The following is a 16,264-nucleotide window of genomic DNA, read 5'->3' as shown; positions in this document are numbered from 1 at the left end:
GAACTGGGCCTGCCCCCTTGGGGTTCTCTGAGGGATTCCGTCCGTCGGGCTCCTAGCCTGGGGGAGGACGACCTCCAAGCCGCCCAGAAGCTTCTAACTTATCCTGCTCCTTCCCTTCCTAATCTTCTGAGGGAGCAGCTTCTTTTCAACATCGGCCTGAGCCCCCAGGATCCAGCGAGTATTTGTCTTATCTTTTCTTTTCTTGCCTTCCTCTTCTTCTTCTCTTTACTTCTTTTTCCTTCCCACTCTCTTCTTTTTCTTTCTTTCTTCTCTCTTTTTTTTTTTTTTTTTTTGACTCTTGACTGATCGGTGTCGCTTCTTTTTCCCTTTTTCCTTCTTTCTTCTCCTTTTTTCTTTTCTTATTTTTTTTTTTTTTTTTTTAGCAATGGACGCCGAAGCAACGCGGATGCTCGCCAGGGGCATGAGAGCTCAGAAGAGAAAGGGCACGGTGGCCTCCGGATCGGCGAAGAGGGCCAAGGCGGAGGAGATGAGCTTAGCTGCGCCCGTCCAGGTGGCCCCGGCCATCGACATTCCTTCAGATGCCGAGCCAGTGGCTCTCCGGGCCTCCTCGAGGAGCCCGCCGACTGGGGCCCCCGCTTCGGGGGTTCGCTCCACGGAGGCGCCCACCGCGGGGAGGAGGAGAAAATCGGTGGCTCACAGGGCGAGTAGCCACAGAGCTGTTGTAGATGAGTCCGTCTGCTCCGAGGAGGGATCAGAGAATCCCTTCAACGATAGGGACTTGATCAGGCGGCTGCTCGATGGCTGCATCCTGTCCGACGTCGTGGAGAGGATCGATCGCACCGATCCTGAGCAGCGGGCTTGGGACTCTTTGGGGTCCTTCCTCGAGGTAAGCGGATATTTATTTACACGATCACTCGGCCTTTGTCGTAATTCTCTATCCGTCCTTGCAGATTGGGCACCAGCTCTTCGCCTATGTCGAGGCGATGAGCCGCATGAGGAGGGACCTCCTTCAGGCGGAGGAACGCTACCAAGCCGAGGTTGCTCGCCTCCAAGCGAAGACGGCTGAAGTAGTCGCCCTCCAGGAGGCCCTGGAAAGAGAGAGGCAAGCCCGGAAGAGGAGAGACAAGCCCGGGAAGAGAGAGACGGATCTTGGAGGAGTCGGTGAGGAAGGCGGAGGCCGAGGTCGCCCATTTGGTCGAGCAAACTCCGATTCTGGTCTCGGAGGCCAGGGCCCTTGCGGTGGAGGAATTCAAGGCCTCCACAGAGATGAGGGACCTGAATGTCCAGTTCAGCCAGGAGGCGTTCACCAAGGGGTTCGAGCTCTGCCAAGAGAAGGTGGCCAGCAAATTCCCCAAACTCGACCTCGGCTTTCTCGAGGAGTCTGAAGATGAGGTCGGCCCCTCATCCGCCGCCACCGCGGTCGCACCCCTCGCACCGAGTTCTCCACCTCCCGCCCCTGAGGTCTGAGACCTCCGACCTTGTGCTCTTATTTTGCCGCCATATTTCCTTTCTGTTTGTCTTCAAAATTATTCAATCAATAAAGTCGAATTTCTTGTTGTGGATGGCTTCTCCTTCCCCCTCCTCCTTCTTTCTGCTTTTCTCCTTGCAATGAGCCATTCTTTAACGCTTCTACCTTCCGATGGCAGTGTCCTGCAAAAGCACTCCCCTTGCCCCTAGGGGTCCCACTGAAATCGACGATCCAGCGGTTAAAAAAGGAGGTCCTTCACCTGACGAAGAAGTTGAAGAAGTCGAAAGGCGAGCTCCGCAAATCGAGAGAAGGCCATTCTGAAGCCGCCGCTGAGGCCGCCCACTTTCGGAGTCTCCATGTGAAGGCAATTATGGATTACAGCCGAAGGAAAGCGAACTTCACAAAGGAGCTCGAGGAATGCAAGAAGAGCACCAGCGACCGAATTTGGGCTCAAGAAGCCAGGATCAGTGCTCTTAAAGTGGAACTGTCAGCTGCGAAGAGGAAGATCGGCCAGCTGGAAGGAAACTCATCCCGGCTCTTGGCCCAGGTTGATGATGGACAGAAGTGGTCGCAGAAGGTCTCCGACCTTCAGAAGCAGCTTCAAGACGCCGAGATGAGCCATGACGTGCAGCGGGTCAGCTGGCGCCAGCAAGTGGAAGAGTATAAAGGGAGATTCGGACGGCGGCTGACAAAGTCGTTCGTCTCCAGAGGCAGCTGGCTAATAGGGTGCAGCTTACTTCCGCCCAAGATTCCGAAGAGCTCCAAGCCCTGAGAGGCACTATTGAAGGGATTTCTGTCTCCCTCGGGGAGAAGACAGCCGAGCTGCAACAAGTAAAGATCCAACTGGCACTTGAGCGGCAGGCCATCGCGGACGCGGAGGCGGAGTCCGAAGTTTTGCGGAAGAGGCATCGACAAGCGGAGGCTGAGAGCCAGCAACTTCGTCGGGCGCTCCAGGATGCGCTGCGGAAGAGGAAAGAACTAGAAGAAGCAATAGAGAACCTGAGGGAGCAGGGCTTCCTTAGAGTTCTTTTATCTTTCTGTCTTATCATGTAGTTATTTTCCTTTTGTCGTTTCGCCCTTCTTTCCTTGGCCGTCCTGGCCTTGTAGTGTGCATATCAAAATGAAATGAAAAGAGCATTTTGCGTTACCTCGTCCGTGCGCTGCACTAATATTGTTGTCTGTTGAATCTTTCTTGTCGTTTGACTTGTTTGGTGTAGACATCGTCGGGGGGTGGGGGCTTTTTCCCTTCATCCGATCTTGTTAGGCGGCTGGGTTTCGCCACCATTAACCCCCACTGCAGAAGTCGTGGTTGGAGCCCGGCTCCCGTAGGAGTCCGGGCGAAGTCTTCCTTGTAGGCGGAACCCGGCTCCCGTAGTAGTCCGGGTGGAGTCTTCCTTGTAGGCGGAACCCGGCTCCCGTAGGAGTCTGGGTGAAGCCTTCCTTGGCGTTGGAACCCGGCTCCCGTAGGAGTCCGGGTGGAGTCTTCCTTGTAGTCAGAACCCGGCTCCCATAGGAGGCCGAGTGAAGTCTTCCTTGTAGGCAAAACCCGGCTCCCGTAGGAGTCCGGGTGAAGTCTTCCTTGGCGTTGGAACCCGGCTTCCATAGGAGTCCGAGTGGAGTCTTCCTCGACGTTATGGATGGAATCCGGCTCCCGTAGGAGCCCGGGCCTCCCATTTTGCTCGAGCCGGCGTGAGGTTCTCCTCTCGTTACCAGCCTGGTTTGTGGGGGCGCGTTAGGGCGCTGTAAGGCCTCTCCCCCATCCGGTCTAAAAGAACCGGACCTCCGACTTTGCTCATGTCAGGACGAGGTTCTCCTCCTATTCCTGACATGGCTGTGGGGGCACATTAGGGCGTTGTAAGGCCTCTCCCCCCATCCGGTCTAAAAGAACCGGGCCTTTGACTTTGCTCAAGTTAGGGCGAGGTTTTCCTCTGTCCCTAGCAGGGCTGTGGGGGCACATTAGGGCATTGTAAGGCCTCTCCCCCCATCTGATCTAAAAGAACCGGGCCTTTGACTTTGCTCAAGTTAGGGCGAGGTTCTCCTCCTGTCCCTAACAGGGCTGTGGGGGCACATTAGGGCATTGTAAGGCCTCTCCCCCCATCCGGTCTAAAAGAATCGGGCCTTTGACTTTGCTCAAGTTAGGGCGAGGTTCTCCTCCTGTCCCTAACAGGGCTGTGGGGGCACATTGGGGCGTTGTAAGGCCTCTCCCCCCATCCGATCTAAAAGAACCGGGCCTTTGACTTTGGTCATGTCAGGACGAGGTTCTCCTCCTGTTCCTGATATGGCTGTGGTTTTTGGAGGGGTCGTATCCAGTCGTAACAAATCCATGCCAGGTGGGAAGAGCACGTTAGGTAGAAAGAAAATAAGATTCAAGGCGAAATCGTAAGTGATACATTTACAGTTTTTTCGCTCCTCCTTGAGGCCCTCCGGTGATGGAGTCGATGGTCCCGATAGGAGGCGGGTCCCCGGGTTGCTCCTCCCTTTTCTGCGGTTCAGGCTGTGGGAGGGCTCTTGGCCGGTCTCCTCTACCCTCAGGCCTGCGGCGGATGAATCTGTCGAGTCGACCTCGCCGAATGAGCTCCTCGATCTCATCCTGGAGCTGGATGCATTCTTCGGTGTCGTGGCCGTGGTCGCGGTGGTAGAGGCAGAACTTGTTGGGGTTGCGCTTCCCGGGATGTGTGCGCATCCTCTCCGGCCTAGGGAGCTGCTCCCTGACCTCCATTAATACCTGGGCCTTCGAGGCGTTGAGGGGGGTGTAGTTGCGAAATCTCCCTGGTGGGGAGCCCCACCGAACCCCGCGGTCCGGGCTTCTCTGTCTGCGTGCCCGGGGTGGAGTATGGACGCGCTTGTGTCCAGGAGGGGATCGGGAATGCGGCCGGGCTTCCCTTGGCCTTTTCTCAACTGCGGGCTTACTCGAATCTCCCGCTTGACGCTACCTTGCTGTCTCTTCGTCCTTCATTTTGAAGGCTTCTTCCGCTCGGGCGTATCCTTCAGCCCGAGCCAGTAAATCGGCAAAATCCCTGGGGTACTTCTTCTCCAGGGAGTACAAAAGATCATTCTTCTGAAGGCCACCTTTCAGGACGGCCATGGCAACTGACTGGTCCAAGTTTCGGACCTCCAACGCCGCGATGTTAAAGCGGTTGACGTAGGCCCGTATGGACTCCCCTTCCCTCTGCTTGATGTTGATGAGGGACTCCGAACCCTTCCGGGGATGCCGGCTGCTGACAAAATGGGCCACAAATTGGTGGCTCATTTGATCGAAGGAAAAGATGGTACCCGGCTTCAAAGCTGAGTACCAGTTCCTCACTGCTCCCTTCAAAGTAGACGGGAAAGCCCGGCATAAGATGGCGTCAGGAGCGCCGTGAAGCAGCATCATCATCCGGAAGGCCTCCAGATGATCAATCGGGTCCGAAGTCCCGTCGTAGCTTTCGAACTGGGGAAGCTTGAAGTTTGGCGGGATCGGTTCCTGCATGATCATTTGAGAGAAGGGAGGGTCAGTGCAAATATCCTCACCATAAGTGGGAGGCGCGTGGCGGAGTTCTTCAATCTGTCGGTTCATCTCCTAGAGCCTTCGGTCCAGAAAATCCTCTCGACTTCGAGTCTCGAGGGTCCTTTGGTAGAACGGGGGCAGGGATCTTCCAGGAGTGGAGTCATGATCCGATTGAGGGCTCTCTACCCTCGGATTTGTTTTCCCGAGAAGGATGGGGCGGCTGGCCCAGGTGGCCCGCCCCACCGCCGGGTTCTAGCATTCCGGAGATGCCCCTTTCGGATGTGCCGACGCCTGCGGTTGCTGCTGCTGCATTGCTTGTACGGCTTCGATGAGGCCTTTGACCTGCTGTGCCAGCAAGTCAAATTGCTCCGCGCCGACCGCCGCCGCCGGAGGGGGAGGAGGAGGAGGCTGAGAGACTGGAGGAGAGGCCGGAGCCTGAGATCTGGCCGCAGAGGCCGTGGACCGCCGGGTGGACGCCTTGCGTGGAGGCATCGAGTGTCGATCTCGCGGGGGAAGATTAGGAGTGGGTGACGGAGAGACGGTCGGAGATGGCTCCGTTGAACACTCCTTTAAGAACAAGGATGCTGCGAAGACACAGGACCCTTTCCTCTAGCACCAATCCTGTTGGTGCAAAAATCTGCTTGCGCCGGAGAAGCTGGAGTCGGAGAAGCCGCGATCGCCGCCGGGACCTACAAAGGAAGTCTAAACCGGAGGTGGGGTTGCTCCGGCAAGACCCTCCGACGCTCAAGTCAGTTCTCTGCCTCAACAAGAATGGAGTGTTCGAACGGAGAATTTAGCAGAGTTTTGAGATAAGAAATGAGCTTAGAGAATAACGTATCTGGGTCCCCCTTTTATAGGTGGGGGAGGTAACAGATTGATGGCGACGTTTGTAACTGCCAGGTAGTGGGCCGCCCTTAGTCAGGAGGAATCTACTACGAAGAGTAGTGGAGCGGAGCCGTGGCCATCACTGGGGCATGCCACATGGAATCTACCGTGGGAAGTGGGATGCAGATGCTGCGACATCTTGCTAGTGGGAGAATCGTGCGATATCTGCTGCAGGAGGTGGAGCAGGATCGCGGCCATTTATCGTGGCCTGTCAGGCAGTAATGGAGCCGCGTGGGCACGGGATCCGTCGCAGAGAGTGGAGCAGTGTTGCGATCGTTACTGTGGCCTGTCAGGGAGTGATGGAGCTGCGCGGAGTCCACCGTAGGAAGTGGAGCAGGATCGTGGCCGTGATTGTGGCCTGGGAGTGCAGATCTGCTGGCAGAAGCTCGACAGCGATTGGAGTTCGGCCCTCGTATGGATCCGGGCGGAGTCCTCCTTGCGATCGGGGTCGTGGGTGGAGCACGGCTCCCGTGGGGGTCCGGACGGAGTTCGGACATAGTCTGTCTGTGGCCGTCAAAGCTGAAGATGGAGTCCGGCTCTCGTAGGAGCCCGGACGAAGTCCCCCCATGATTAGAGTTGAAGGAGAGGTCCGGCTCCCGTAGGAGTCCGCTTGCAGTTGATGTTGTTGGTAGAGTCCGGCTCCTGTAGGAGTCCGGACGGAGGCTACTGGCAGCTGTTGGAGCTGAGGACGAAGCTCGACTCCCGTAGGAGTCCGGGCGGAGTCTTCCTGCAATTAAAGCCAAAGGTGAAGTCCGGCTCCCGTAGGAGTCCGGACGAGACTTACCAGTGATCGATGCTGAGGACGGAGCCCGGCTCCCGTAGGAGTCCGAGCGGAGCGGTCGATGCTGAGGACGGAGCCCGGCTCCCGTAGGAGTCCGGGCGGAGCCTGCTCGTAACTGTTGGAGTTATCGGTGATGGAGCCCGGCTCCCATAAGAGTCTGGGCGGAGCTGTCATGTAGTCGATGTCGGCGGTGGAGCCCGGCTCCCGTAGGAGTCCGGGCGGAGCTGTCCTGTAGTCGATGTCGGCGGTGGAGCCCGGCTCCCGTAGGAGTCTGGGCGGAGCCTGCTCGTAACTGTTGGAGTTGTCGGTGACGGAGCCCGGCTCCCTAGGAGTCTGGGCGGAGCTGTCATGTAGTCGATGTCGGCGGTGGAGCCCGGCTCCCGTAGGAGTCCGGGCGGAGCTGTCCTGTAGTCGATGTCGGCGGTGGAGCCCGGCTCCCGTAGGAGTCCGGACGGAGCCTGCTCGTAACTGTTGGAGTTGTCGGTGACGGAGCCCGGCTCCCATAAGAGTCCGGGCGGAGCTGTCATGTAGTCGATGTCGACGGTGGAGCCCGGCTCCCATAGGAGTCCGGGCGGAGCTGTCCTGTAGTCGATGTCGGCGGCGGAGCCCGGCTCCCGTAGGAGTCCGGGCGGAGCTGTCCTGCAGTCGATGTCGGCGGCGGAGCCCAGCTCCCATAGGAGTCCGGGTGGAGCCTGCTCGTAACTGTTGGAGTTGTCGGTGATGGTGCCCGGCTCCCGTAGGAGTCCGGGGGAGCTGTCATGTAGTCGATGTCGGCGGCGGAGCCCGGCTCCCGTAGGAGTCCGGGCGGAGCTATACGCAGTCGATGTCGGCGGCGGAGCCCGGCTCCCGTAGGAGTCTGGGTGGAGCTATACTGCAGTCGATGTCGGCGGCGGAGCCCGGCTCCCGTAGGAGTCCGGGCGGAGCTGTCCTGTAGTCGATGTCGGCGGTGGAGCCCGGCTCTCCTGCTCGTAACTGCTGGAGTTGTCGGTGACGGAGCCCGGCTCCCGTAGGAGTCTGGGCGGAGCTGTCATGTAGTCGATGTCGGCGGCAGAGCCCGGCTCCCGTAGGAGTCCGGGCGGAGCTGTCCTGTAGTCGACGTCGGCGGCAGAGCCCGGCTCCCGTAGGAGTCCGGGTGGAGCTGTCCTGTTCGTAGTCGATTCCGCTGGGGATTTCGGCTGTGGGTATTTTATACCCAACATGTTCAGAACACAATACCTTTATGCGGGTAGTAGATTGCCACAATCTAATCACCGTCGGGAGAGTCTGATCATTGCGATGCAGCCACACAACATGTCTGGCCTCTGCGGATCATCCACACGAAGCTCCTGATCTGATCGACTCCTCACGAGTGCTAGCTCGTTGTAGAGCACTTTTGACGGCGGATGCTGATCGAACTCCTTCGATCGATGTCTGTCAATTTTTTGGATGCTCCCGATTATCAACAGACATGCTTGAGAGGATGTTGACGATCTTCCTGAGATTTTGTGGGCTCACGATACTCATAGCTCACTTTCTCACTTCCCGAACCCCAGGCTAAAACTCTAGGAAACTCATCGAAAACCTTGCACCCACTTTTCTTTCTTTTCTTTCTTTTTCTCTTGGAAGGATATGGACTTCTTTCTCATGCACAAGACTTCTCACGCCCCAAAACTTTTCTCCAAAAACTTCTTCTTTTTGCATGCCCCACTCTTCTCCTCCTTTTATAACAACGTCAAACGTCTTATCCAAAAGAAAAGATAAAGATGAGTAATTGCTCATTTGAATTCAAATCAAATTTTGAATTCAAATGGACATCAACTCATTCCTTATCCACTAAAGGCATGAGGCGTGGCTTAAATTGTCCATGGAGTAATTTTATGAGAAACCTTTTCTCATGTAATAAATAGGACATAAAAAAAAGGGATAAGGTGCAAAGATTGATTGCCCATTCAAATTCAAAATTTATTTTGAATTTGAATGGCCAACCAATCATCCTTATCCATCCATTTGGCACATTAAAGTGGGGTGTGGAGAGGGCTTGGCATGAGAAAAAAAATTCATGAGAAGTTCTTTCTCATGAATCCAAATGGGTGCAATGGAAGTGAGGTGGCGCATGGAGATTGGGTCAAGGTGGTTTAATTATTTAAACCAACCTAATTGAACCAAATAAGTTAGGTCTAATTAGACTAATTTAAACTCAACTTAATTAGACTTAATTAGGCTCAATAAAATCTTAATCAAATCAAAAATTGACTAAGCCCAACCCCTGATCAAATTAGGGACCAAACCATCTCGACGATTAGGTCAACTCTTAACCTAATCGGGTCAAACCCAACTGAATCCAATTCAATTGGTCTTGATCCAAAAATAATTATTCAATCAAATTGAGTTAATTAGTGATCAAATCACTAATTAATTCTCTCATAAATACTGAGTCCAAATCCGATGGGCAATCAGGCATCAGAATTCATCGATATGTAAACCTGATCGAAAAATCCCAACTAGTGGGACTCTTGACCCCGTACCCATAATGTGTGGAACTCGTGATCAGAGAATCTGATTCTCGATCACTGAGTCTCAAATATATAGGATTCTACATCAGTCATCAGATCAGATAAGAACCTCTAATGTGTGTGACCCCGCAGGTTCGAACCTAAGCCGGTAGCAAAGGAACCAATTCCTGTACTAATCGAAGTGACCATCTAGTAATGGTACCCGATGATCGGATAGGTCGAATAGTCGCAATCGCAACACTCAGAACCTACGTGAATATGGTTACTGTATAATTCATCCTTCTAACCTCTGTGTTTAGGATGACTCAGGGTTAAACTGTCAACCCTGATCAGATCATCCGAATTGTGCTCAACTCAAACAGTCCTGTGACTTCTCACAAGGACTACCCTGGCCAAAGATTTGCTAAATTGAAACACGACTACACACAGCTCCTAAACTAGAGTGGTCAATCCCATCTTGATACACGCACCGATAAGTCAAGCACTTGACTACACCCAGCAGCCTTCCGTCACTGAATTAAAAATTTAGGTAGTCCAATGCCTAAGTGCAGTGAGTTGCTTGCATGTCACCGTGGCGGTCTCAGGTCGGAGGGATATTTATACCCATATTCCATCAGAGTAAATCTTGACAGTAGAAATAGCTCCAGAGTCGGTCACGTTCAGTACAGATGTACCCTTATATCTCACCTGTATGCCATACCAGTGTCTCCACACTCATTGGTTAAGAGGACAACCAACCTATATGACACACAACGACCTATGTTTGATAAACATTGTCATCCTTGGTAACTGTTGGGAAATGTGTCCCAAAAAGCCAATCGTCAAGCTGTTGACGGTTGAGCAACCAAGTATTGTAATTGATTTGTTAATAAATAAAATATATTTGGTATTTTCATCATAAGCTTTCATCTTCTAATGAACTCCGTTGTTATGATGAAGTCCTTAGGACTATTTAGATTCGATAAAGAGAGGATTTATCGATTAGTCCTTAAAACTGTTCACGACCAAATGATAGGCTGTTAATAAGGACGACAACTTCTATCGAGCATAGGTCGTTGTAGGCCATATGGGTTGGTTGTCCTCTTAACCAAAGAGTGTGGAGACACTGGTATGGCATACAGGTAAGATGTAAGGGTACATCGTCATTGAACGTGACCAACTCCAGAGCATTCTGCTGTCGAGAATGTTCTGATGAGATATAGGTATAAGTGTCCCTTAGACTTGAGATCGCCTCAGTGACTTGCAAGCAACTCACTGTGCTTTGATACTGGACTAACTGAATTTCTAATTCAGGGACGGAAGGCTTTTGGGCACAGTCAAGTACTTGCAAAGTCAGAGTGTGATCGAGATGGGATTGACCACTCCAAGAGTTGGAGAAGAATGAGTCGCTGTATTTCAATTTAGCAAAACCTTGGCCAGGGTAATCCATCAGATGGATTTGATATTTTGAAATACAATGTGGACAACCTGATCAGAGTTGACAGTTGAACTCTGGGGTGTCCTATGATCATTTTGGTCAAGGGGATGAATTATATGAAAACTATATCCGCATGGGTTCTAAGGATGTTGTTCTACACATTCGACCTCTCCGATCGTCGAGTACCATTGTTAGATGGTCACTTCGATTGGTATAGAAATTTATTCCTATACTACCGACTTAGGTTCGGACCTATGAGGTCACACATATTAGAGTTTATGATCCGATCGGATGGTTGATCAACGATTAAGAATCGTTCTAGGGTTAAATGATTAATACGATTGACATTTAACCCAGTGCAAGTGTTGCAGGAGGATCGATTAGCAATTCGATTGCTAATTAGCTTAATTTGATTAAGCCAATGGGCTGAGATTAAGTCTAATTAAATATAATTTAATTAGATTTGGTTTGGGCTTGATTGGATCAAGTCCAATTGGTTTATTGGATAAGCCAAGTGCAAGAAAAAACTAGTCCTAGTTCAACTAGGACTTGGGTCAATCTAATTTTTAATTTGATTAGAAAATTAAATTAAATTTAAATCTAATTTAATCTGATTAAATTAGGTTCTTAATTGGGTTAAACCTATTTTAATTGGGTTGATCTAATTTTGATTTGATTTGGTTTGAGAAACCAAATTAAAACAAGTCATAAGACAGAATTCTAGTAAGACTAGGATTCCACCTTGCGCCACATAATCCTTCTCCACACCCTCTCTCTTATTCAACGCCAATCTCCACTTATTTTGTGTGACAAAAGCCCTCTCCCAGATCTCTCCCACGTTCACAAAAGGTCTCCTCTCTTCTTTTTACATGGAAGGTGGTTTGGATCAAATCTAAAAGGAATAAGTTTGGATTTCGAATTCTATGAGATAGAGTTTTAGAAATCCAAAACACTTTCAATTTTGCATCGAATTTATCCAAATTTTTTTTGGAATTTTTGTGGATTTTAGGGTATACATTGTGCACCCTTTTCTAGTAATCCATACATAAAAATATGAAGGAGGTGCTCAAGAGTTGGGCGTCCCTTAACTTGCCATGTTTGGATAAGCCTTGACTAGGTGTTTGACCTAGACAAGGACTCTATCATATCTCTCTATATAAGACAAGTTTCTTCATGAAATTTTATGAAAAGTAATAGATTTAAGATACCTTTTGCCATCCAAAAATTATAAAGAAATACCTTTGGGTCGTGGAGATATAAAAGATGCAAGTTTGAGTGTCTAGAGAGAAAAACGTGAAGAAGAAGAGGGTCTTCTTCTAGGGTTTTTGTTTTCATATCTTTCCTCCCTCCATCTTAAGTTTCCTGAGAGTGTCTCAGATGTAAATCTCCTCCATCTACTTTCCATCTTTGTAAGAGTCCAAATCAAGAAGAAGGAGGCACCTGATCAACCATCAAAGAAGGATCAGCGCAGTACTAGCATACTGTGCTGATTTCCTAAAGCAGAACTTCTGATCGAGATTCGTGGGCTCGTGTGGATGACTCCTAGAGGCCAGATGCGTGTGCAGCTTGCAACATCATCCTCAAGCCCAGATCAACAAGGTTAGAATGTCTAACTTGCAAGGTAATAGATCTGATCTATTATTTAATACATACATTAGATGTAGTATAGAAACATGTTGATATGATCAACATGTAGTTCATCCTATATTTATATATTTTAATTTTTGATTTAATACTATGTAATAATCATATAATAGGATCTTAGATCTAGAGATTTTATAATTTTAAAAAATAAATTTTGATTTATTTTAGTCTTCCGCTGTATGATCTTGAAAAAGTTTCAAGATCTAACCCTGAAACCCTAGATATGGTTCCTACAATTGGTATCAGAGCCTAGGTTCTTTATTACATGATTATTTATACATGCTTAGATTATTTATTAGATTAGATCTAATTTATAATCTGATTATTAAATCTAAAATTAAAATTTTAGATCAATCACAAACTGCAAGGTTGTCCTGCTGTAAGGTTTACCCCTTACAGTGCAAAGGTTGTCCTAGTTTGTGTAGATCTAGCTTTAATCATAAATTTGTTAGATATGATATAGATTAAATTTATGATTTATTAGATTTAAAAGATGTTTAAATCTGAAATAAAATCTCTTTGTTAATAATTTTTGTGCAAAGAAATTGTTTAAAGTTGAAATTGTTTCAATTACATGAACCTGTTTAGATTAGATCTAAAGTAGTTTCATGTTTATTTCACTTGCATCTTGATTATGAATCAAACATGCAATATGGTTAGTAGAATCATATTATAAAATTATTTTACAAATATGAAAATTATTTTTTGAAAAGTCGAACCCAACCCTCAGCCCAAAACTTAATTAAGAATTAAGAAGTTGTTTGATTAGGTTCTAGGATTGTGAATTGAAGAACCTAAGACACAAATCATAACACATTGGGTTAATGGGTTAGTGGAAATTAGATCCATTAATTGGGTTAGACCTATGGTTAGATTAAAGATGGACTTAATTAGAGAATTGACTAAATCTAATCAATTGTTGTCTTAGATTAGGTCAAGGATTCTCTAGATCAATTACAATAGTTGTAGTTGGTCAAGTCCATGTCTTTAACGAGAACCAAATGGACTTGATTCTTGGCTAAGCGGTCTAGCACGAACTATTAGGTTGATCTAATCGAAACTAATTAAACCAATTGGTGTCTAAGGTAAACCAGACCGATGGTTTTTAATTGGGAGCCCACTTACCTAGCCATTTCTGATGGTGTCTAAGGCAAGCTTTGGCAGACCCTTCCACTGATCGAACTTACCTGGCCTCTTGGTGAAATTATATTTTGATGGGATCACTTGACTATTCGAGCTGACCCATGTCAGCTAGGTAAATCAGTGTGACTGATTTAGGTGCTCCTAGACCAGCCCTTTTAATGGTCTCCCTTAAGCTGACTTGGTGAAGCCAGTGGGAGGATCATGATAAGCTGGTTCATCTGACCTCATCCTCTATATTATTTAAATCCTCTAAAATTATTAGGTTCTTAAAATGATAAGGTTATGGAGATAATTGAGTCATTGCCTCTCATTAAGGTGTTTGATAATGAGTCCATTAACTCAATAATCATTGCAGACCCAAAGCCTGGTGCTTGTTGACTAATGGAATTATCACTCATCATATTACGACTTGGAAGTGTCTCTCTAATGGTGGTTAGGTGAGCCAACCAAAGTTGGGCTTAATCATTCGTTGGTTAGATACACCAAGTATGATCATGTTAATGGTTGGACCTAACTGGATCCTTACAGTGGAGGCCAAAGCCTACTAATTAGGTTTCTGGGGTAAAATTAAAATTACTAGAAATTGTTTAGAGAAACAATTGGTTATGAACCTACCCTTAGATGTACATGGGTTGGCCAACCAAAGTTGGGCTTGTGTGCAGTCTAAGTGGATTCTAGTACCCACTAAGGAATTAGGGTAATTCCTCGAATTGGAGGTAGAGGCTACCAATTCGAATAATATAGTGGGAGAAACTTTTTGATTAAAGTCTAAATCTTTAGGTTTAATGAATCAATTACTAATTAGGTTATGGTTCTCCTTTGTGCAAATATGGCCACTTCCCTATCACTTCGATCATTGTTGGACAATGATAAGTTGGTGGGACCCAACTTCGGTAGCTGGTACCGAAAGTTGAAGATAGTCTTGGAGCATGAACGGATCCTATATGTGATAATGAATCCTGCACCTGAGGAGTCAGCTGTCAATGCATGTGGAATAGTCAGAGACACTTACCAGAAGTGGCTCAGTGATCGGACCATGGTGCGCTGTATCATGCTGGCTGCTATGAGTGACGAGTTCAGTTGCAGATTCGAGATGGCTCAGCCAAAGGACATGCTTTAAGTGTTGGAGGATGCCTTTGGCACACCCGATGACATAGAGAGGCACAAGACTAGTTGTGCCATCTTCAACGCCAAAATGCGGGATGGTGTCTCTGTCTCTGATCACATATTGTACATGATCGAGCTGATGGAATGATTGAGCAAGCTCGGCTTTCCCTTACATGAGCAGCTTGGGAAAGATGCAATACTGAACTCGCTGCCCAAGTCTTATCTCCCATTCCTCACTCATTATAGAATGACAAAGCCTGAAGAGAACTACCACGGGTTACTGGGGTTGCTTCAGAACTTTGAGAAGGATCACCAACTTCACAAGGAGTCGGTGAACTTAGTGGGAGGTTTGTCTTCTGGTTCTTGACCTTTTAAGAAAGGGAAGAAGAACAAGAAGAAGAAAGTGAAGAAGGTGCAAGTTCAGGCTGGGACATTAGTGCAGAGCCAGACCAAAAAGATCAAGCCTGATAAGAGTCTATTCTACTGGCAAGCACCCTAGATTAGATAGTGTGTCAGATATCTACTTATGGCACTGTAGGCTAGGTCATATAAACAAGAACAGAATAAACAGGTTGACTCAAGAGGGAATCCTCGAAGTTAGTGATTGTGAATCACTTCCAACCTGGAGTCCTGTCTTCTTGGTAAAATGACCAAGTCACCTTTTACTGGAAAAGGTGAGAGAGCTACTGAGCTCTTGAGCCTAGTACATATTGATGTATGCGGGCCCATGAGCACCAGTGCTAGAGGTGGATATTTCTACTTCATAACTTTTACAGATGATCTATCCCGATATGGATATGTTTATCTGATGAAACATAAGTCGGATTCATTTGAAATATTCAAATGATTCCAAAGTGAAGTAGAAAAACAAACAGGGAAGAGTATTAAAACTCTTCGATCTGATCGAGGAGGAGAATACCTTTCTAGTGAGTTTCTCACATATCTAAGAGAGAATGGGATTCTCTCCCAATAGACTCCTCTAGGAACACCACAGCATAATGGTGTGTCTAAAGGAGGAATCGGACTCTGTTAGACATGGTCCGATCCATGATGGATTTTTGCTAGCTTGCCGATATCCTTCTGGGGATATGCACTCGAATCGGCCTGTTATCTGTTAAATAGGGTTTCAAGTAAGTCTGTAATTAAGATTCCATATGAGATATGGACGGGACGTAAGCCAGCACTTTCACACCTTAGGGTCTGGGGGTGCCCGGCCTATGTCAAATGATTAGTCACAGACAAACTTGGACCTAGGTCTGACAAATGCTCATTCATAGGGTACCCCAAAGAGACAAAAGGATATTTTTTCTACCATGCTGATGAACAAAAGGTGTTCGTCAGCCTTAAGGCAATCTTTTTAGAAAAGGAGTTCCTTGGTGAAGGAACCGTTGCCTCTAAGATTGAACTTGATGAAGTTCAACAGGTAGAAGGACCAACACCAATAGCTGAACCTGAGTCTGATATGATTAGATCATATCCGGAGCCCAATGTACCTGCACCATTAAGGCGATCTGGTAGAGTACCGCATCAACTGGACAGATAGTACGATTTCTTGGTCTGGGACGGTGATCCCATTGAACTTGATGAGAATAATGAGGATCCGATCACCTATATGGATGCAATGCAGAGATCTAATTCCGAGAAATGGCTTGAAGCCATGAAATCCGAAATGAAGTCCATGAAGGTCAATGATGTATGGACATTGGTTGACCCATCTGAAGGGGTTAAACCCATTGGGTGTAAATGGGTCTTCAAAAGGAAGAGGGGCACAGACGGAAAGGTGGAGACCTATAAAGCCCGTCTGGTCGCCAAGGGGTATCGTCAACGTTATGGTATTGACTATGATGAGACATTTTCTCCTGTGGCAATGCTCGAATCC

The sequence above is a fragment of the Elaeis guineensis genome, chromosome 8 (genome assembly GCF_000442705.2).
Source record: "Elaeis guineensis isolate ETL-2024a chromosome 8, EG11, whole genome shotgun sequence".
Classification (NCBI taxonomy): domain Eukaryota; kingdom Viridiplantae; phylum Streptophyta; class Magnoliopsida; order Arecales; family Arecaceae; genus Elaeis; species Elaeis guineensis.
The sequence above is the reverse complement of the archived record's forward strand: the minus strand, read 5'-3'. Positions refer to the sequence as shown.